This window comes from Cetorhinus maximus, unplaced genomic scaffold (assembly GCF_964194155.1).
Source record: "Cetorhinus maximus unplaced genomic scaffold, sCetMax3.hap1.1 HAP1_SCAFFOLD_44, whole genome shotgun sequence".
In the NCBI taxonomy this organism is placed as follows: Eukaryota; Metazoa; Chordata; class Chondrichthyes; order Lamniformes; family Cetorhinidae; genus Cetorhinus; species Cetorhinus maximus.
Window position 1 is genome coordinate 3,695,364 of NW_027596099.1, and position 22,685 is coordinate 3,718,048.

Here is a 22,685-nt window from a genome sequence, read left to right on the forward strand (position 1 = left end):
CCTCCAAGACACACACCATCCCCATTTGAACTATATCACTGTCAGTGCGCTGTCGCTGGGTCCAATCATGGAACTCTCTCCCTAACAGCGCTGTGGGTGTACCTACACAACACGGGACTGTAGCGGTTCAAAAGGCGGCTCACCGACCACTTTCTCAACTGCTAATTACAGATGGGCAACAAATGTTGGCCTTGATCGTGATGCTCATATCCCATATATAAACAAATGTAGAAATATACACTGGTGATAAAACATCTCCCCACATTATTTCACAGCATTAGATGAATTAATCTGATGATATGTGGACACTCAGTAGTTGAGGGTTTGTGTATTGTTCACACAGGCAGGCAGTGATCTGCTGGATCATATCCAGGGACAGCTCATTCCTAACCGCAGTCAGACAGGACGGCGACTGGGGAAAGGGCAGTTCCGCTTCTGGGGAAAATTATTAACAAACCGGCAGGGGCCTAAAATTATAAATATTTAACCATCTGGGCAGATGGGCAAGACAGGGTGAGAGAGAGAGAGAGAGTGAGAGAGAGAGAGACGGAGAATGAGCATGAGTGCAAGGTCGAGAAGGGGAAGGGGTTGCAAAGGTGACAAAAATAGCGATACAGGAGAACAGAGCGCGATCCTGGAATTCTCTCCCTTACAACAAAGTGGTTGTACATAAAGCACACGGACTGCAGCGGTTCAAGAAGGCGGCTCACCCAACACCATCTCAAGAGGGCAATTGGGTTGTGCAGTAAATTCTGGACCTAGCCGGTGAAGCCCACAGACCGTGAATGAATGAAAGAAAGATAAAGAGATAGTAATCAAGATATGGAGAGAGAGAGAGGGAGGAACTGAGCAAGATATTTAGAAATGATTGGAATAAGGAAAGTTGCAGATAAACAAAGACGGTGGTGGGGGGAGAGAGAGTGCGAGATAGGGGGAAATGGAGGGAGACATTGCGTGACAAAGAAGGAGGGTGAGAGAGACTGTGAGATGGAGGCCCATCTGCAGACAAATTAATGCCTCAATGATTGGGACATTTACCTAGGCACTTTTTAATAGGATGCAGTCATACTATCCAAGCAGGGTCTTCCGATTTGTTTAGTGGTCAGGGAAAGGAGGGCGTGGCTGCGAGTGAGGGAGGCATGGGGATTCAGGAGGTAGAAATGCAGGTGCCTCAGGCTTCACGATTGTGCAACAGGTTCTTGCGGCCTGTAAGGCTGGAAGCGGCAGCTGCAGAGTTCAGGGGGACAATGACCATGGCACCATGGTACCAGGAGCCATTTAAGTGGTGGGAGGTCATGGAAAAGTATTGTTGTTGGGGACCTCCAGCCAAGGAAGCAGGCACTGCAGAAAACAGCGGGTGTCTGGGTGTCAGTATGCAGCATGGCCAGTTCGTGGCACTGGACTGGAGAGGGGCTTTGCAGTGGGAGGCTGGGAGTCCGGTGTATGTGTTCCATTGGCACATTGTGTATACCCAATGACTCCTGCCCCACTGCTCATTGAAGCACGTGACAACAACTAAGTGCATTGATCACCGCCCATTGGCTGCGTCAATGTATTGACTGTGGTGGGGAGGGGAGGTCAGGAAATTCTTGGGGTACATTGGCATCTTTCCGCTCAAACGCAGTCACATACTCGCAGAATCGGAGCTCACAGACATTATCCCCAGTCCGGGGCCATCACCATCCCCGGGAATGGCCTGTACCCACCGGCGGGGCAGGCCCAACAGTGGTCTGGAGGGGCTGGCTCAGAATGCCTCCAACTTCGAGCCCAGAGTACATGACACATGGAGGCATTACGTCAAGCACAGGAGAGGAAATCTGGAGAAGCAGCTGAACAGCAGAATGCACCAGCGTTCAGAACAAGGTGGTGAATTAGTGTTCAAATCTCACCACTTGTGTCAGACTGGACACGTGGAAGTCAATTTGCCCGCAGCAAGCTCCCTCAAACACTGGCGGAAAAATGGCTGGAGAATCTGTATCTTTGATACTGATCGCCAGATAAATATTGGTCCCATGGCATCATTTGTTACTCCTCAACTCTTCTTCCAGTAGTGGCAGTGGGGTCTATTCCAGGGTGGGAGATTGGGAAATCAGTAGAAATATATTGATGATAATTCACAAAGTAAGTTGAGGGAAGATATAGAGAATTATTTTATGACACAGCGAGTTGTTGTGATCTGGAATGTGCTGGGCGAAAAGTTAACAGATTCAATGGAAACTTTCAAAAGATGAATTGTATCAATAATTGACAGGGAACATAATGGCAAGGCGATAGGGGAAGAGAAGTGATGGAGGAGGCATAATTCGGTAAAGCTGTCAATGAACCAGCAGAGACACGATGGGCCAAATGGCCCTCACCACTGCTGAATGATTCTAAATTTGTTGCAGTGAAGAATTCCTTTAATCCTTCACCTCGTCAATCATTTCACATATCAGTGTCTCTGCTGGTTAATAAAATCCGGTTTGGGATGCAAATTTGGACGTGGATTCCAGTTACCGTTGGTCTCAGTTAGTGAAGTGTTCCTTTGACGTGCACAAAGTTGAGCCAATCCTCACCGTGTGTCTGTGACTATTAGCCACATAATTCTCTCTCAGTTCATATAAAGAGCATCCGTACACCAGTCATCTCACTGTGACTCTGGGGAGCTCAGGTGATGATGTGTAAAGCATTGCTCTAGGTGCTGGGACTGCTGGTGCTGATGGTGACCAAGCTTATCGGCAGGTCATCCACAGAGGTTATCTCTCAGTTTCCAAAATCTAGAAACATTCTCTGAAACAGGAATTGGCCAATCAGCCCCTAAAAACCTGTAGTCTCATTTAATTGGATCACGGCTGACAGCTGTCTTAATACTATTGGACAATCTTCGTTCCATGACCATTAAAACCCTTTCCAAACAGAAAGCTTTCAGCCGCAGTGTAAGCCTTGTTCAAAGCTGGGCACTTTATTTTTAATGACCCAACCTCAACTATCAACCACCGAGGAGCATTCCTCAGCCACCTCGTATTTCCCATCCACATGCTGCCCCTTGGTGATATCTTGAACTAATCATACAGAATGTTCCCCAATCTCTCCATGGTCTCTCCCGTCTGTCTACCTGCAATCACCTCCATCTCAATAAACCTTCCAGATACCTGCGCACCACCAATTCTGTCCTCCTGTCCATTTTGAGATTTTAACTGGCCTGCCATTGGCGACCGTGTCTTCAGCTGATTGGGACCAAGGCTGGAAGTTCGCACTGTAACACTATCCACCCCTCTCTCCTCCCTGGAGATGGCCCTTCAATCCAAACTCTTTGAGTGAGATTTGCATCACCTGCCACTAATACCTGTTCATGTGACCCTGTGTCAATTCTTTTTTCTAACATGCTCTCATGAGGCAACGTGTGAAATTTCATGAAGTTGTTGCATAAATTGTATCATTCTGATTGCACACAGATCTGGGCTCCATATCCCTTTTTCGACAACACTTCGAGCATTGTGCACAATTCTGGCTCCATTGCTCTCGGTTGGGCCGCATTCGGAGCACTGAGCACAGTTCTGTACTCCATATATATCAGTTAGATCACATTTAGAGCATTGTGAACAGTCTTGCTCTCCATATCTCTTGGTTAGACCACACTAGGAGCACATAGCACATTTCTGGTCTCCATATTCCTCGATTAGACCACACTCGGACACTGTAAATAGTTCCGGTCTCCATACCCCTCGATTAGGCCACACGTGGAGCGCTCTGCACAGTTCTGGTCTCCATATCTCTCGGTTACACAACATTTGGAGCACTGTGCACAGTTCTGGTCTCCATGTGCGTTGGCTAGCCCACACCTGGTTCAGGTGCACGTGGACGCCCAGCGGTAATTACCAGAGTCACTAATGAGATCATTCTTACTGATTCCAAGCCCCTATCGTGCTGCGTGACGAGGTTGGAAGTTTCTGTAGCAGATTCCCATGTTAAGACAAATCAAACCTCCCGTTCATGTTCAGGTGCTGCCAACTTCTTGGAGTAATCTGGAGGAATTATGTCCCGCCGCGAGACCCGACTGAGGCTCCGACTGAAGCGAACCGGAATTACTGTCATTCAGGCTCTACTACATTCCGTAGGTCCAATGCCCGATGACCCTCTGCTTTCTGAATCACGTGAGTAAAACTGGCTGTGTTGATCACCACGTCTTATCGGTTTCCCATTTCTCACTCAGATCGGTGTGTCACCCTATCTACAGGGAGGGAGGGGAGATCATGATGTGGCCGGGCCACACGGGCTTTCAGTAGAGCCAAAACAGTCACCCCCCACAGTTTCGTACCTAATGGCTAATGCCCTAGGTTCACCCCTTGCGATCCATGGGTATGTTCTACCAAGCAGACCCTCAAGGTATGAAGGCACACTGGTAGGACATAGGGAGGCCATGGGTCGGGGTGGTGGCATAGTGGTTCTCCCACTGGGCTGGTAACCCAGAGACCCAGGGTAATGCTCTGCGGACCCAGCTTCGAATCCCGCCATGGCAGATGGTGGAATTTGAATTCAACAAAAATCTAGAGGTAACAATTCTAACATTGACCAAGGAAACTATTACCAATTGTCATAAAATCCCATTTGGTTCACTATTGCCCTTTAGGGAAGGAAGTCTACCATCCTTAACCGGTCTGGTCTACATGTGACTCCTGACATACAGCAATGTGGCTGACTCTTGAAAATGGACTCTGAAAAAGGGCAATTAGGCTTGGGCAATAAATGCTGGCCTCGCCTATTTAAGTTCAAAGAATAATAATGGAAACCTCAACCTTGCCTACAGCATCTATGAAGACTCAAAACAAGAGATCAAACTCAGGAAAGAAAGTTTCCTCTTGATTACTAATCCCTACACCCAACCCTACATGTCATGAAGCTGAAGAGAGAGAAGGACACCTCATTCTGATTCCCACCCTCCCTCCCTCCCTCGGGTGATCAACCTGTTCTCCTCCAGGACAATCAACAATTGGGAGACATCTGAGGACAATGCGACACAGGATGTCATCTAGTCGAGGGGGGAGTGGTGGGAGCCTTGAATGTGCGTCACAAAGAGTGGCTTGGTAACACCACGCCTGAACGTACTGGTCGATCCCTGAAGGACTTACCTGTCAGATTTGGCCTGCAGCAGGAGCTGGGAGAACCAACAAGAGGGGGAAGTTTAATTTCAGCGCATCCTCGCTAATCTACCCGCTGCAGTTCCCTCTGCTCATTGTGGCAAGGGGAGGAGTGACTACCGCACAGCCCCAGTGAAGATAAATCGTCAGAACACACGCCATTATAATGTTTGGAACTCCCAACGTGTTAAACGGGATAGATTCAGAGCAGAGTTTTTCAAAGTATTTTTATTTTTATTTTTGTTTTAAATTCAGAGCAGTTCCAGCAGCTCCAAACGGGGCAGGCATGAGATGGCCACGGCCAGCAGCAGCAGCAGAATTGTATTCAACCCCATCCTGTAACCTCATGGCCCGGCATATCACCCCCAATCTACCATCACCATCCAGCTGATTCACACCATGTGATTTCAAGGATCAGGTGAAGGCACCAGGCTACATAATCCTGGGGGTAGTGCTGAAGATGTCGGCTGTCCCCACCGATGGGCCGTGAGTGTGTATTCGACCTTCGGGGACAGTTAATTCCTCATGCCTATCCACAGGGTGTCACACAGTGTTGCTAGATTGCATCATCCCCTCACGCACATTTACACACACACACGCACAAACACACTCACATACGCACTCACTCTCACACAATCACTCTCACATACTCGCACTCACTTAAACACTCACATTCACAAACACAGACTCACATACACTCACTCATACACACTTCACACACTCAAACACTTTACACACACGGACACACACTTTCACAGACACACAATCGCACACACACACTCACACACACACTCACACACTCACTCTGACACTCCCACACACTCACTTAACACACTGACACACAGATACTCACACAAACATACACACACAGTCTCACACACACACTCTCACACACAAACTCAAACACTTACTCTCACTCCCACACACTCACTTTACACACCTACACAAAGACACTAACACACACAAACATACACACACATTCTCACACGCACACACAAACACACACTCTCAGACACACATCCTCACACACACACTCTCACTCTCACACTCACTCACACACACTTTGCATATTCACAGACACTTTACACAGTCAGACACACACATTCACACTCTCGCACTCTCACACACACGGACTCACACACTTTACCCCTTTGAAGAATAGCGAGAGCATGATGGAAGGTTTAACGTGTTGGATACCGTCCAATTCGAAACAGGCCACGTCCTCTCCGCCCAAGGCTGGCATGTCACGGAGCGGGACTTGACCCGGAAACTCACAGCCAAGAGGCAGGAACATCACCTACTGAGCCACGTCCTCCATTAGGCAGGATGGCGACTCGTGACCGGGCAGTTCTGCCTCAGACGCAAACACTTAGCAAGCCACCAATGGGGGGTGGGGGTGGTGAGCAGTGAGATTGCTATTTTTATGGTTCACTGGGTGAAGAACCTTCTCCTGAAAACCCTGTTGGATTTTCCGATGACTATCTTATGATGATGAGATCCTCACACCCACCCCACCCGCATCACCCACCATAGAATTATTCATCAAGATGGAGAGTGACGTTGTTGATTCTGAGACTAAGGTCCCGATTGTTAATAAAGAAACCTACAATGGTGTGAGGAGCGTGTTGACTATGAAGAATTGGGAAACGTTACTTAAATGGAGGACGCTGGATAGGCAATGGATAACAGTCAAAGAGCGCATGGGTGGAATGCAACAATTATTTATTCCTGTCTGGTGAAAAAGTAAAACAGGAAAAATGGAAAAAACATGTATTACAAAGGAAATTAGAGATAGCTTCAGATCCAAGGAAGAGGCATACAAATTTGCGAGAAAAAACAGCAAGCCTGAGGATTGGGACCTGTGTAGAATTCAGCAAAGAATTGATGAGGAAGTGGAAAATAGATTATGAGAGTAAGCTTGCGGGGAACATAAACACTGACTCTAAAATTTTCCATAGGCATGTGAAGAGAAAAAGATTGGTGAAGGCAAATGTAGGCCCCTTACAGTCAAAATCTGGGGAATTTGTAATGGAGGGCAAAGAAATGTATGGCCAACTAAATATATACTTTGTTTCTGCCTTACCAAAGGAAGACCCAAATAACATACCAGAAATTTTGGGGAACACAGACTTTAGTGAGTGGGAGGTTCTGAATTAATTCAGTGTTAGAAGGGACATTTTCCAGGGGAAATTGATGGGATTGAAGGCGGGTAAATCCCGAGGGCCTGATAATCTACATCCCAGAGTGCTTAAGGAAGTGGCGCTCGAAATAGTGGATGCATTCGTGGTCAGCTTCCGAGATTCTATAGACTCTGGAACAGCTCCTAAAAACTAGAGGGTGGCTAATGTAACCCCACTATTTAAAAAGGGAGGCAGTGAGAAAACAGGGAATTAGAGTCCAGTCAGCCTGACGTCGTTAGTGGCGAAAATTCTAGAGTGCATTATAAAAGATTTAATAGTTGAGAACGTTGAAAACAGTGGCAGAATCGGTCAGATTCAGCGTGGATTACTGAAAGGGAAATCATGCTTGACGCATCTACTGGAATTTCTCCAGGCTGTAACTAGTAGAGTTGATGAGGGGAAGCCTCTGGGTGTGGTTTATTTGGACTTTCAGAAGATTTTCGACAAAGCCCCACGTAAGAGATTAGGGTGTGAAATTAACGCGCATGGGATTGTGGGTAGTGTATCGAGATAGATAGAAAACTTGTTGGAAGACAGGAGACAAAGAGTACGAAGAAACTGATATTTTTAAGAATGGCAGGCAGTGACTATTGGGGAACCGCAGGGATTGGAGATGGGGCCCCAGTTATTCACAATATATGTCAATGATTTAGATGAGGGAACTAAAAGCAATGTCTCGAAATTTGCAGATGACACAAAGGAATGTGTGCAATAGGTTTGTAAGAAGGCTAGTGCCTCTCACAGTAGTTAATCTGTGGAAGCATTCATAGAAACAGAAGGAGGCCATTCAGACCCTTAACTGCTTTTACTGACGTTCATATAGTTCATATGTGATCTTTACCTTAACTCCATTTGCCCATCTTGGTTCTAAATTTCTTATGCCCATTTCCCTCAGTTAGACCACACTCGGAGCTTTGTCCACAGTTCCAGTTTACATATTTCGCATTTTGACCACACTTGGAGCACCGTGCACATTTATGATCTCCATTTCCCTCAGTTAGACCACACCTGGAGCATTGTGTACAGTTCCAGTCCCGATATTTAGGCAGTAGGACTGCGCTTGCAGCACTGTGCACTTTTCTGGTCTACAATTCCCTCAGTTATACCACACTTGGGGAAATGTGCACAATTCCAGTCACCATATTTAGAAGGGAGACCACACTTGTAGCACTGTGCCCAGTTCAGGTCTCCATATCCCTCGTTTAGACCAAACTCGGAGCACTGTGCACAGTTCTGGTCTCCATATCCCTCGGTTAGTCCACAGTTGGCGCACTGTGCACAATTCTCGTCTCCATATCCCTCGGTTCGAGCACACTTGGAGCACGGTGCACAGCTCTGATTTCTGTATCTCTTGCTTAGACCACACTCGGAGCACTGTGCTCATTTCCCGTCTCCATATCCCTCGGTTACACCATACTTGGTCACCGCCTCTTGTCCGTGCCTCATTTCTCTCTCGGATTGTTGTGTCACCGAGATAGGGGAGGTCATGAAACGCCAGGGCACTGTTTACACCTTGCAGCCCTGAAAACCTGACCTAGTGGGGGTGGTGTGGGGGCAAGGGATTGAAATATGCTAAAAGGTAGAAATAAAACAAAGGATGCAAATACATTTAAAAATAATGGAAATAGTTGGGAAAAGAAAATATGTGTATAAATTATTGGAAAATAGGGGGATCGGAAAGAGGGTGGGGATGGAGGAGAGAGTTCATCATCTAATGTTGTTGAACACAATATTGAGACCCGAGGGCTGTAAAGTGCCTAGTCGGAAGACGAGTTGCTGTTCCTCCAGTTTGCGTTGAGCTTCACTGGAACATTCCAGCAGGCCAAGGATGGACATGTGGGCATGAGAGCAGGGTGGTGTGAGGAAATGGCAAGTGACAGGGAGTCCTGGATCATGCTTACAGACAGACCGTATCGCCTCATCCATTGGGAATGAGTCAGCAATATCAGCCACATTTCAGTGAGTGAGGCACTGAAATATCCAACACCAAGAGTGGTTCGATATCGCCACGGCTTATCCAGTTTAGCCGACCTTGAAGGACACATCTAACCGAGGTACTTCCATGCCGGAATTGTAAACAGTGCGACATGTGAGGTCTATGGTGACCATATCACCTCGCCTGCGGCAAGTGGTAAAGGAACCAAACAGCAGGCCTAAACCTGCTTGACCTGTCCAGACCGGGCGACCTCTCGCAATTGGCCCTGGACACAATCGTTTTGATAGGAGCGAACACCGCATAGTCCTTGTTAAGACAAATCCTGTCTTCACATGGAGGATACACTCGATGGTGTTGTGGAACTCCCTTCGTGCAAATGGGACAGATTCAGAACAGATCGAGCATCCCAAAACGGGGCATCCGTGAAGCGGCGGGGGCTCAGATAGAGAGATAGAGCGGCTGAGAGAATGAGCACAGAGGTTACAAAGACACGGAGACAGAGCAATGAAGAGGAACATAAATATAGAGAGAAAAGAAAGCAAAGAGGGATAAAGACGGATACGTCGCTAGATTGTTAGTTAGTTAGATAGATATATAGATCGAACGATAGGCAGATCGAAGGATAGGTCTATTGGTGGATAGATAGACAGATAGAAGGATAGGTAGACAGACAGACAGACAGATTGGCAGACAGGTCGATAGATCAATAAATAGATAAGTGGATAGATAAGCAGATTGGTAACAGATCGATAGATACATTAATAGATAATTAGGTAGATTAATAGATATATATATATATATAAATAGATAGATAAATAGATAGATAGATAGATAGATAGATAGATAGATAGATAGATAGATAGATAGATAGATAGATAGATAGATAGATAGATAGATAGATAGATAGATAGATAGATAGATAGATAGATAGATAGATAGATAGATAGATAGATAGATAGATAGATAGATAGATAGATAGATAGATAGATAGATAGATAGATAGATAGATAGATAGATAGATAGATAGATAGATCGAAAAATAAATATGTGGATGGATGGATGGATAGGAAGAGACAGAGAGATGGTGGAGAAAAAGAAAGAGGACATGGCAGAGAGCAAAGGAAATGAAGGCAAATGTGGACGAGAAATAAAGACTTTCATTTATACAGCACGTTTCCCAGCATAAGAATTTTCCAACGTGTAGCACAGACAAAGTGACCGCGTTGAAGTGTCGCCATTGGTCAAATCTAGGAACACATGGAAGGTGATGGTCTCATATTAAGCTCCCACCATCAACCATGCAACACCAGGCAAGTGGTGTTAGTGACATTGGTTGGGGCGTAAATATTGTTCCCACTGGGGCACTGGGAAGAGATCTGCGCATGTCTCATTCCAGTATTGACAATGGAATGGTGTCCAGAGTGGGGGAGTCACTATCATATAGAACCGCGTTGAAAATCATCTGTAATGAATCAGTTGGAAAGTGAGGAGAATTGCTTTTCACACTGAGAGTTCTGATCAGGAAAGCGCTGCCTCAGTTGGTGGCAGGAGCAGACCGAATGAACATCTTTCAAAAGGGAATCTGGGCAAAGAATCGAAATGATTTTTTTTAATGGCAGGGCGATGGAGAAGAAGAGACTGAGGAGGAATGATTGTGCCAGCATGGGCACGATGGGAAGAATGGACTCCTTGTTTGCTGTAGGATTCTTAAATTAATCACGGCAAAGGATTCCTTTTAACCTACCCCATTTCAATAGTTGCTCATATCTTTGCGCCACCGCCCCCCCCCCCCAAACACACACACACACATTTATTAATGATACCTCGGCTTGAGTTTAAATTATCTTTTAAATCCATTAAGTCCATTCGAAATCTCATTCCTGTCCCTGCCGGCTTCAGCTACGGGCTGTTCCTGTAAGAAGTTAATAGATTAGCCACTCTTCACCGTGTGTGTGTGTGTGTTTATGTCTCTGAGTGTGTGTGTGTGTGTGTGTGTGTGTGTGTGTGTGTGTGTATGTGTGTGTGTGTGTGTGTGTATGAAGATTAACTACAGATTCCTCCCTGAGCTCATATTAAGAGTTTCAGTGCTGCAGTTTCCTCAACCTCTTACTCTGAGCAGCTTGGGGAATAATGAAGAAGGTGCTGCTCTTGGTCCTTGTGTTCCTGGCGCTGGCTGAGCCTATGGTCGCAGATAGGAGACGGAATGTAAGGTATATAGCCACAGGTAAACTCGTCAATTATGAACTAATATATGGAACAATGCTGCCGATTAACTAACATATTTTTTTCTAATATTATTGTGGGGTACTTTAAAGCAGGCTTGTGTGTATGTGTGTGTGCGCATGTGTGCGTGCACTTCTCTGTGTGTATGAGCGTGTTTCTCTGTACACTTATGTGTGAGTTTGTGTCTGTGTGTGTCTGTGCATGTGTGTGTTTTGTGTAAGTCTGTGTGTGCCTGTATTTGTGTCCGTGTGTGTGTATATATGTTTGTGTGTTTGTGCGAGTATGCGTGTTTTTTTGTGTGTGCGTGGTGGTGTGTGTCTGTGTTTTTATATATCTCTGTGTGTGAGTGTGCATGTTTGTTTGTGTGTGCTTTTGTGTCTGTGTGTTCATTTGCGTGTGTGCATGCCTGTGTGTTTGCACGTGTGTGTGTGTGTGTGTATGTTTGTATATGTGTTTGCGTGCGTGTGTGTATGTGTGTGTGTGCGAGTGTGCATGATTGTTTTTGTTTGTATGTGTTTGAGTGTGTGTGTGTATATGGTTCTGATTGTGTGGCTAATCTAACCAAAGTAGAGCTGGTTAGACTGCAAGGTTTAAAGGTCCAAAGAAGTGAGATGTAAAACAGGCATTTGAAATGGAGATGCGTAAGCTTGTGTGAGGTGTCAGCAGAGATGGGGTGAATGACATTTGCATTTTTTGATAAGTGAAGAAGTGTTTGATCTTCAAAGGCACATTATGAGATTTTTACACCGGACAAGGCAAATAAGGCCGGGTTATTAATGTGATTCTTCCAAACAGTGTTGTGCATAATGATAACATGGAAAATTTTGTATATCCTGGGAAAGTAACTGCTAAATCTAGTTAAAACAATGAGATTTACAGATCAAAAAGGGCTAAATATATTTGAAGAAGGGTGGGAGGCTGTGCATGGTGTGGCCGAGTGAGATCTTGGAAAGTGCATTCATTAGAAACAGACTTGGGGAAGAAGCTTGTAGCTCTGCCACCGCCCAAACCCGTCACCCCACCTCTGCAGAAGTTTGCTGTCTCAGTAACCAAAGTTGAGTGAAAAGTCTTTGAAATCACATTAACCAGTGGGTCCTTGTGGCAATATTCCTGGGTGTGTTAATAATTTGGAATTCATTTAAAATGTTGCTTTAAAGGGGCTGTGTAGTTGGGAGTTTGGTTATAGTATAAATCTGGGGAAATGTTACAACTGTGTAACTGTAACCTTTTGCGTGTGTTGAAGTTTTTTTTGTTGTTGTTAATAGGCGATAGTGGACTCAGTACTTTTGAATTCAGTGCACAAGCCTGGACGTAAGAAATGCAAATTGCAAAATTGTCGCGATAGCTTGTCCAAGTTTCCCTTGGGAGGTTGATCAGCTTGGTAAATACCACCTGCCGTATCACAGCAATTGATAGAGAGAGTAAGAGGATATGTTATCCCTGAGCCAGCACTGCCAGTTTTTTACATTTTGTTTGATCTGGACTTTAACACCAACTTCAACATTTGGATGCACAATGGTCCCTGCAGGAGAGGTGATTTTGCAATCGCATTGTTGCTGGGATAATGATCCAGTGAGCCAGGATAAAGCTCTGGGGTGCCATTGATGGAATCCCACTACTGCAGATGTTGGAATTAGAATTCAATAAAAATCTAGAATTAAAAGTCTAATGATGTCCATGAAACCAGTGTCGATTGTTGTGAAAACCCATCTCTTTCACTAATGTCCTTTACGGGAGGATTTCTGCCATCCTTACCCAGCCTGGCCTACATGTGAGTCCTGGCCCGCAGTAATGGGAATGAGGGGAGGGGGGGCTGGGGGGTGGTGGGGTGGGGGGGGGGGGGGGGGGGTGTTTAGTCTAAAATAATCTCTGAGCAAGGGGCAATTAGGAATGGGCAATAAATGCTGGTCGAGCCAGCAACGCCCACATCACATGAATGGATTTTTGAAAATTGACGAAAGAGATAAGTTGGCATTTTGAATATTTCAAACAAAAGGATCAGTTTAATTGTGCGCTCCAGTCTCCACAATTTCTCCTCAAGAACTTATGCTTAGACATTTCAAGTTCACATTCCATTTCCGGGCCCTGAAACTTCTGTTTCAGCACCCCGACAATTCCAAATTCGGACACTGACCCTTCTCTGTCCGGATATTGATCCTGCTCTGTTCGGGCACTGGCACTGACCCTCCTGTGTCCGGATATTGACCGTGCTGTGTCCTGACACTGACCGTACTGTGTCCAAACACTGACCAGCGTGTTCCTGGACACTGACCTTGTCCATCCTGCCACCAGTTGCTAACTATTCTGTGTCAGAATACTGACAATGCTGTGTCCAGAGACTGATCCTGCTGTGTCCTGACACTGACCCTGCTGTGTCCTGACATTGACCGTGACACTGATGTGTCCGGACTCTGAACCTGACCAGTTTATTTCCGGATTCTGAACCTGACCCATTGTGTACAATATCCTTTAGTGTACACCAATGTAATTTATCCATCAGGACACGCTTTGTGTGCGGAGTGCAATGTGCACACCTATTGAGTGTCTCTCGGAGTGCTGCACCCATAGCAGCTACCTCCCACACTCCAGCTCACAGTCATTGACCTGGCGTGTGAGGTGCGGCGTCTCCTGACAGATAAGGGCCGGCGAGGGAGCTCTGCGCAGTTTTCCATGGAGTGAAACCAGACCTCAGAGCGATGTGGAGGGCAAGGGCTGCGTTCAGCAGCGGCCTGAGCCGCGCACATCCCGGCAAGTGGAGCATGTCCCACCCCACTCCTGACTTAAAGATGGTGGACAGCCGCGGGAGAGCCAAGACGGGTCATCTGCTCCTCACAGAATTTATTATTCTTCTTTTTCACTGGCTTCATTTTTCATTCCTAATTTCCCCTTGAGAAGGTGGTGGTGAGCCGCCTGCTTGAACCGCTGCAGTCTGTGTGGTGTAGGTACACCCACAGCGCTGTTAGGGAGGGAGTCGCAGCGAATCCGCGGCCTCTGACCTGCTCTTGTAACCACAGCATTCATATGGATGACCCAGTTCAGGTTCTGGTCCATGATAACCAACACCCCACCACCACCGCGGATGTCGATAGCCGAGTGTACAGCGATTGGCAAAGCTTTTGGATTCCGAGGGAACGTGGCTAACATGCCACTTGTTGGTGCCGTTCATTGACTGGAGTTTGGGTAGCGTTAAATCGCTTTCTGTAACATCGAGGAGCAGGCAGCCCAAGGGTCATGCGAGGTGGACAGATACGTGGCAGCAGAAGGGTTGTCCGAAATATAAAACTGCGGGCATAATCCTGTTCTGCGCAAGTGGAGAGCCACCACAGTTTCATGGCATCTTTAGAGTGCAGGAGGAGGCCAGTCAACCCCTCGAGCCTGCGTTGGCTCTCTGAAGGAGCGCCTCCATCTGGTCCCGCTGTCCTGCCTTACCCCTGGAGCTTGCACATTCTCCCTTTCTCTGGCAGCAATCCATGGCGAAGTGCGAATGGGGCCTCAACTGACTCTTCCTTTTGTGCCTTTCAGGTGTGACGCTGGGATGTCAAAGCCTTGGTTGGCACTGCACCATCACTCAGTGTAAAGTTGGTGAAAGCCAGGCGACCTACACGTGCATCCAGGCTTCCGGGTGCTGCAAGAAGCAGCGGGCCGCCGGAAGGGGGTTTGGAACGCATGGAGACACTGCCTGATTCCTAGATGGAAGCTGAATTGAATTCCGGATTCGCTTGATTGTGTACGCCATCGTGCCCCCTGAACTACTGCTTTCTGAGTCATGTGAATAAAACCGGCTTCATTGATGGCCGCCTCTTGACCGTGTCTCATTTCTTATTTGCGTCGGTGGACCGCCATGCTAGCAGGGGTGATTGTGCTGTGGAGGATGTGGTTGGATGTCAGAAAATTTCTGCACTGACACCTCATAACTTATTAACCCTCACAGGCTGTGGTTGCGTGAGTGCCTGTGTGATTGTGTGTCTAATATGGCTGTGTATCTAATGTGTTTGTATGTGCATTTGTGTGGGAGTCTGTATGTGTATGTGCGTGCGATGATATGTTTGTGTGAGTATGTGCGTGAGCGTGTGTATTTGTGTGTCTGTTTGTGACTGTGTTTGTGTGAGTGTGCGAGTGTGCATGTGTGTGTTTTCATGACTGTGTGCTTGTGTGAATATGTGCGTGAGCGTGTGTGTTTGTGCTTGCGTGTCTTTGTGAATGTGCTTGTGTTAGTATGTGTGTGAGCTTGTGTGTTTTTGTGACTGTGTTTGTGTGAGTGTGTTTTTGTGTTTACGACTGTGAGTTTGTGAAAGAGCATGTGTGTGCGTTTGTGAATGTGTGTTTGTGTGGGTTTGCGTGTAAGTGTGTGTGTGTGTTTATGTGCCTGTGAGTCTCTGTGAGTGTTTGTGTGTGTCTGTGAGTCTCTGTAACTGTTTGTGTTAGGGTGTGAGGTTGTTTGTGTGTATGATTGAGTGTGTATGTTTGTGTGTGTGTAACTGTTTGTGTGTATACTGTTTATGCATTTCAGAGTATTTTTGTGCCTCTCCTTGAGTATATGTTCATGTGTGTCTGTGAGTCTGTGAGTGTGCGAGTATGTGTGTGTGAGTGGAGTGGGTTTTGGTATGGGCGTGTGTGCGCGTTTTTTCGTGTGTGAGAGTCAGTGTGTGTCCATCTGGCGATCTTCATCAATATTTTTGTGAGTGAAGGAGAGAGAGAGCTTTGAGTGTGTGTGCAACTGAATGTGTGTGCGCGTGTGTTTGTGTAAGTGAAATTTTACACATTGGCGTGTCGGGCCGGCCCCGGCACTATGACTGAAATTTCCTGCCCTATGAGTCGTTCTATTGAATTTCCACTGCCAATTTGCATTTCAAGAAGACTGGTCCATAACGTCTTGGTTTTTAATGTCTTAGATTGGGTGAGTAAAGTGCACAGTTTTCCGATGTAATAACGTAGACAACATTTTAGGGTTTAGTTACATGAGGACAGATCACCAAACTAAGGAGCTTATGTGGAACTTGTATGTGGCATGTATATTAGCTGTAGTATTGTGTCCTGTTCTGGGCACTTTAGCGAGGATGTGACGGAATTGAGGAGAGAGTGTGCGGATCTGATTCAGGAGGATGGTTCCAGGGATGAGAAAATTCAGTGATGTGGGTCGATTGGAGAAGTTGGGACTGTACGCCTCGGAGAAAAGAAGGTCGAAAGGAGATTGGATCGAGGTGTTCAAAATCACGAGGGTTTCAGGGGATTGGTGGATTAGGACAAACTGTTCCCATTGGGGGAAAGATCGCGAAGTAGAGGGACACAGATTGTAGGTGATGGGTAAAAGGAGCGACAGAGACATGAGGAGAAACTTTATTTACGCAGCGAGATTTTAGGATCTAGAACGAGCTGCCTGAGATTGTGGGGGAGGGAGGGTCAAATAAGGGTTTGGGATCTGAAATATGCTGTCTTGGAGCGTGGGAGAGGGAGGGTCAATCGAAAGGTTAGGATCTGGAATGCGCTGTCTGAGTGTGCGGTGGAGGGAGGGTCAATACAAGATTTAGGATCTGGAATGCGCTGTTTGAGTGTGCGGCGGAGGGAGGATCAAAAGAGGGGTTTGGATCTGGTATGCGCTGTCGGAGAGTGTGGTAAAGTGAGGATCAGTCGATGTGTGAGGATCTGAAATGCACTTCCGGAGAGTATGTGCGAGTCATGGTTAATCGAGTCTTTAGGATCAGGAATGCGCTGCCTCTGAATGTGGGGGAGGGAGGGTCAATCTAGTGGTCAGGATCTGGAACACGTTGCCTGAAAGTTTCCGGGAGGGAGGGCCAGTGGAGTGGTTAGGTTATGGAACCTACTGCCTAGAGTGTGGGGGAGAGAGGGTTCATCGAGGGGTTCGGAATTTGGAATGCGCTGTCTGAGATTGAGGGGGGCGGTGGTGGGGGGAGCGTAAATCGATGGGTTTATTTAGTTTAATGTAAAACCTCGAGAACGGGTGGTCTGATTCCTGAAGTTAGAGTCGCATCTCAGACATAACACTTGAAATTAAAGGTTATGAAAGTTGTTTAAAGTTTCCCTCCGGGATTTTTAAATAACTCCGTTTTACCAACAGCATCGGTTATCACGTGAGTCCAGCGGTGCAGTACAGGCAGGCTGAAGAAAAGTCGAGGCTGAGAATAAGCAAACACACAGTTGCTGCAGCTGCTTCAGTTACTTGAAGGTCATGTTGGTGAACCTGCATCATGCAGACCGAGTTGATAAGTATCCGGGCTGACTTGTGCCATTATTGCTGGAGGCTGTGCTGTTTGAACTCAGGCTTGTTGTGTTCCGCTGCCGGCTGCAGATCAGGCTACACTCTTAAAGGCGTGGAGCTAAAATCCTTTGTGAGGAAGACAGACCTTTGATGGATTTTGTGACTGAGTTTGATGGCCTCTATACTGTGTCTTCTGTAGGGTAATTTATCAATTAATTTAAAACAATTCACCAATCGCCTGCAACCTCTGTCCCTATGATTCTAGATGTTTCCCCCAAAGGGAACAGTTTCTCCCGATCCACTCTGTCCCAGACCCTTCATGATTTTGAAGAGCTTTTTTTTAAATTTCTCTTCCCGAACATCTCTTCGCTGAGGAGAACAGTCCGAACCTCTTCATGTGATCCACTGAACTGAAGTTCCTCTTCCCTGTAACAATTGCTGTAAAAGATATTATGCACACTCCCCAATTTCTTCACATTGTCCCACTCAAAACATGCCAATTATTGACGTCTGCCTTACTTGTATGTGTAACGCATACTATACAATTAACAATAATCCTCTTGTGAATTCATGTTTAACTTGCACTCATTTCACATTGCAGGCCACCAATTTGTAGCTAAGACAGTATTTAGTGTAAACTTAGCTTGACTCTTGTATGGTAGCACAAGTCATTGGCTGCAAAAACTCTTTTTGGAACTCCTGAGCGCCTTAAAGTCTTTTCAAATATGCAGCATTTTCATTCATTCCCTCAGCATCCCTATCAGCCTGTGTCTCGATATTTTATTTGCTGTGTCCCATCAGTGCAAAGAGTGGACTTAGCCTACACTCAAACCGTGAGGTGGGCACTCCTACCAATACTGTTATCATGGTCACATGAACCTACCGAAAGTGTGTTGGTGTGGATGATGGGGTTTGTCGCCCCTGTCAACAGGAGACACAGGCCCAAATCTTCGGTGTCTTTCCTGTAAAACCATGAGGTGTAGGAGCAGAAGCAGGCCATTCGTCCCATCTAGACTGTTCCGCCATTCAATGAGACCATGGCTAATCTGATAATACTGAACTTCACTTTCCTCACCTTTCCCTCATAACCCTTGATTCGCTTATTGATTAAAAATCCAGCTATCTCAGTTGTGAAGAAAATTAACCATCCAGCCTCTCCAGGCCCCTGCAATAAAGAGTTCCACAGATGGACTACCTTCCTCCTCATCTCTGTTTTAAGTGGGCGACCCTTACACTGAGTCTATGCCTTCTGGCTATAGACTCTCCCACAAGGGGGAAATAACCTTTCTGGGCAAAGCAGCCCACTTTATTGGCACCACATCCACGAACATTCACCCCCCACCCCTCCCATCAGCGACGCACAGTAGCAGCAGTGTGTTCCATCAAAAACATGCACTGCCGCAATTTACAAAAGCTCCTTCGACAGCACCGCCCAAACCCACGCTCACTGCCATCTAGCAGGAAAAGGGCAGCAGACACATGGAACATCACCACCTGGAAGATCCCCTCCGACCAACTCACAACCCCGGCTTTGAAATATACCGTCCGTTCCAAAACTGTCGCAGAGTCAAAAACCTGGAGCTCCCTCCCTATCAGCACTGTGGGTGTACCTACACCATAATGTCTGCAGAGGTTGAAGGAGGCGGTTCACCACCTTCTCCACGGGCAATTAGGGATGGGCAATAAATGCTGGCCCAGCCAGTGAATTCCACATCCCGTGAATGAATAAAAAAAAGAATCTTAACTTGTCAAGTCCCCTAAGAATGTCATATTTTTCAATTTGGCCACCTCTAAATCTTCTAAACTCCAATGTGTACAGGCCCAACCGCCTCATCCGCTCCTCATAAAAAAATCCCTCCATCCCCGGAATCAACCTAGTGAACCTTCTATGGGCTGACTCCAATGCCAGTACATCTTTCCATCGATAAGCGGGCCAAAACTGTTCACGGTATTTCGCAAATCAGTCAGCTCGTTCAATGGGGGTGCTACCGAGCCTGTCTTCATGCTGGGCATTGATAGCACTGACCCAGATTGCTCTCTGTAGTCCGGCTCCCCTGAGTGCTTCTTCCAGATGTGCATCAGTGCGTTATATACATTCATCAGCTGAGGCGGCGACAGGAGGCGTAAACCAGCTGGTGCCCCCAATTGCCATATTCGCCCTGATGCCATGAGGCATCATTGGGTTTCAGAGGAATTGTTGAGGGCTTCCAGGACCACATACCTGCTGGATGTGGTGGATCTGCCCTGTCGGTGGGGGCAAGAGGCGGTGATGAATGAGCCTGGGATGTAGGGCTCACTCAGAGCACAGCATTGTGGAATCTACCAGTTGGAAATGTGACCCTGCTGCTACCTGGCACACCCCATCACCCCACCGCGCACCCTGCCCTTGCCAATATGGAAACACATGCCAGATCACGCGAGAAATGTGACACGGACAAGAGGCGGTGAGCAATGCAGCGAGGCTTTATTCACGTGGTTCTGGAAAGTGGTGGGTTAGTGGCCATGTGGGATCTCCGCGACGGAATGAAACGCCAATCCATGTTAGCTGCTGTCGGAGCCTCGGTCATAGCAGCATCCTCCCTGGCCTCTATCCTCATCCAGAAACGCAGCAGCGATAGCCCACGGCACACTTGTTGGGAATCTCGTCTGGCTTCCTCTTGCAGTGGTTCTTTTGGCAAGCCCCGCCAACCTCGCGGCATCTGTACATGAGGACTGGAAACAAGCAGGGAAAGATCTCATTAGTCATTGTTTCTGGGTCAGGGGAGCTGGTGGTGATAAAGAGGGGTGTTGGTATAGAGGGAGAAAATCGTTTGACCTCCTTTAAGAAGTACCTGTATCAGCACTTGGCACGTCAAAACATTCAAGGCTATGGCCCCAAGTGCTCGTTAATGTGATTAGGTAGGTAGGTCGGGTGTGTCTCACGTGTCGATGCAGACTCGATGGGCCGATTGGCCTCTTCCACACTCTGTGACTCTGTGGTTAAAAAGCCACGTCTTTCTGCGTTACACTCACGCGAGGGTAATGGACAACATGGTCTTACACGGAATCCCATGTCTCGCTCATGCGTTTACACTATCCTTCTCTTCAATGTGTGGACACCATTCACCACAACCCTTTCCCAATTAGAACGAGTCGCACATCCTGACCCCTTTTTTGGTAAAAGAGGTTTCTCCTGAATTCCCATACCGATTCCTTATTGAACCTCTGATCCTGATGGACCCCTAGTGGGGGTCACCGGCAACAAGTGGGAACATCTTCTCTTCATCTACCCTATCAGGGACTTCCTTATCTCGCAGAACAAAAACACACAGTTGTGTATATCCCTGTGACCTATCATAGCGCCCCAGCGAGCTTCACAGGCGACTTATCAAATTAAATCAGTCACCGACTCACACAGGGAGACACTAGGGCAGTTTATCAAACGCTTGTTCCAACCGACGATTTTATTGAGCGCCTGAAATGAGTAGAGTTTGCGGGGAGGGGGTGGAGAGGTTTAGGGAATGCATTTTGGGTTTCGTATCCCAGGCGGCTGGAGGCAGGGCCGCCAATGTGGGAGGGAGTGAAATGGGTGATGGTCGAGTGGCCGGAATTGGAGGAATGGAGAGATCTTAGAGGGTTGTTGGTTGGAGGGCATTACAGGGAAAGGATGGGGCAAGATCCAGGAGGGATTTGAAAACAAGAATGTGACATCTGAAATAGAGATACCGGTTGGTTAAAGGGGATCACAAATAGTCCTACGAGCGCAGGGTGATGAGTGAGTGTTAGCACATAGGCAGAAGATCTTTGTGTGGCTTCACTTTATGGAAGATATAATGTGGGGGACCCAGCCAGATTTATATTGGCAGAGGCTTCTCCAGATGTAACCAATGTCCGGATGAAGATTTCAGGTGTAGGTCAGATGAGACAAGGTCACTGTCGGGTGATGTTTCCAAAGTGGATATACGTAGCCTTTGAGGTGGCATGGATATCTGGCAGAAATCACGACCTGATATCAAATGCACACCAGTCTCAGGCTCGGAGAATTTTCATGGAGAGGGATGAAGTACGTAGAGAGGGAACAGATGCAGGTCCAGGGTTGAAAACCATGGTGTCAAACATTTGCTTCTGAGAGATATACTCACCCCTGGTACCAGAAGGGAAGGATCTTTGTTGAGCAGTGGTGGTCTGCACCAGTACCAGGACACCAAGAACTAAAAGCAGTGCTTTCATCATCATCTGCTGAGCTGCTCCCTGTCACAATGAGATAACCGGAGTGTGGGCGCTATTTATACATATTAAGAAAGTATTCTGTAGTTAATAATCACACTGTCCTGGAATAGATTGGCTAGGACTGGGGCGTATTAAATTAGTCATTCAGTAACTGGGAACAACAATAAATTGAATCAACGATTAAAGGCGTCTCCAAGGCAAGTTTTTCATTAATCAGTGGCATTAAAACCTGATCAATGATTAAAATGGAATTCTTTTCTAAAAACAATGTGCTGTGATTAAATTGAAGCCACGCAGCAGAGAAAGAGACCATTTTCCAATCGCGCATGTCCTGCCTCTTTGAATGTACCAGCCAATTCTATCCCCTTCCTCTCTAAACATTCCACACTTTAGCATCTCCTGATCCAGTTCCCCTTGTGAAAGTTGCTACTGAAACTGCTCCCACCGTACATTCATTCAGCGCGGTGCAGGTCACAACAACTCGCTGTAGCCAAAGAAATTCTCCCCATTTACTCACGAGACCTTCGTCAAATCTCTTCAATCTGATTTTGCTGGATCCCTAATCTCCAAGCCTCTAAAATATCACACCCACACAGGTGGAAGAAGAGTTGAAGTGTTCTCCCCTGATGACAATGTTTACCGCTCGAGCAACACAGTTCAAGCTGGTAATCAATCATTGTTTTTTGTGGGATCTTTCTATGCCCTACTTGTTGGTGGCAGTCCACTAACTTTTGTTAGTAGTTACAACTCAGCAGCTGCCCAATGGCAGTGGGGCGCGCGTTCAGTCGTCCTTTAGTGGTAAT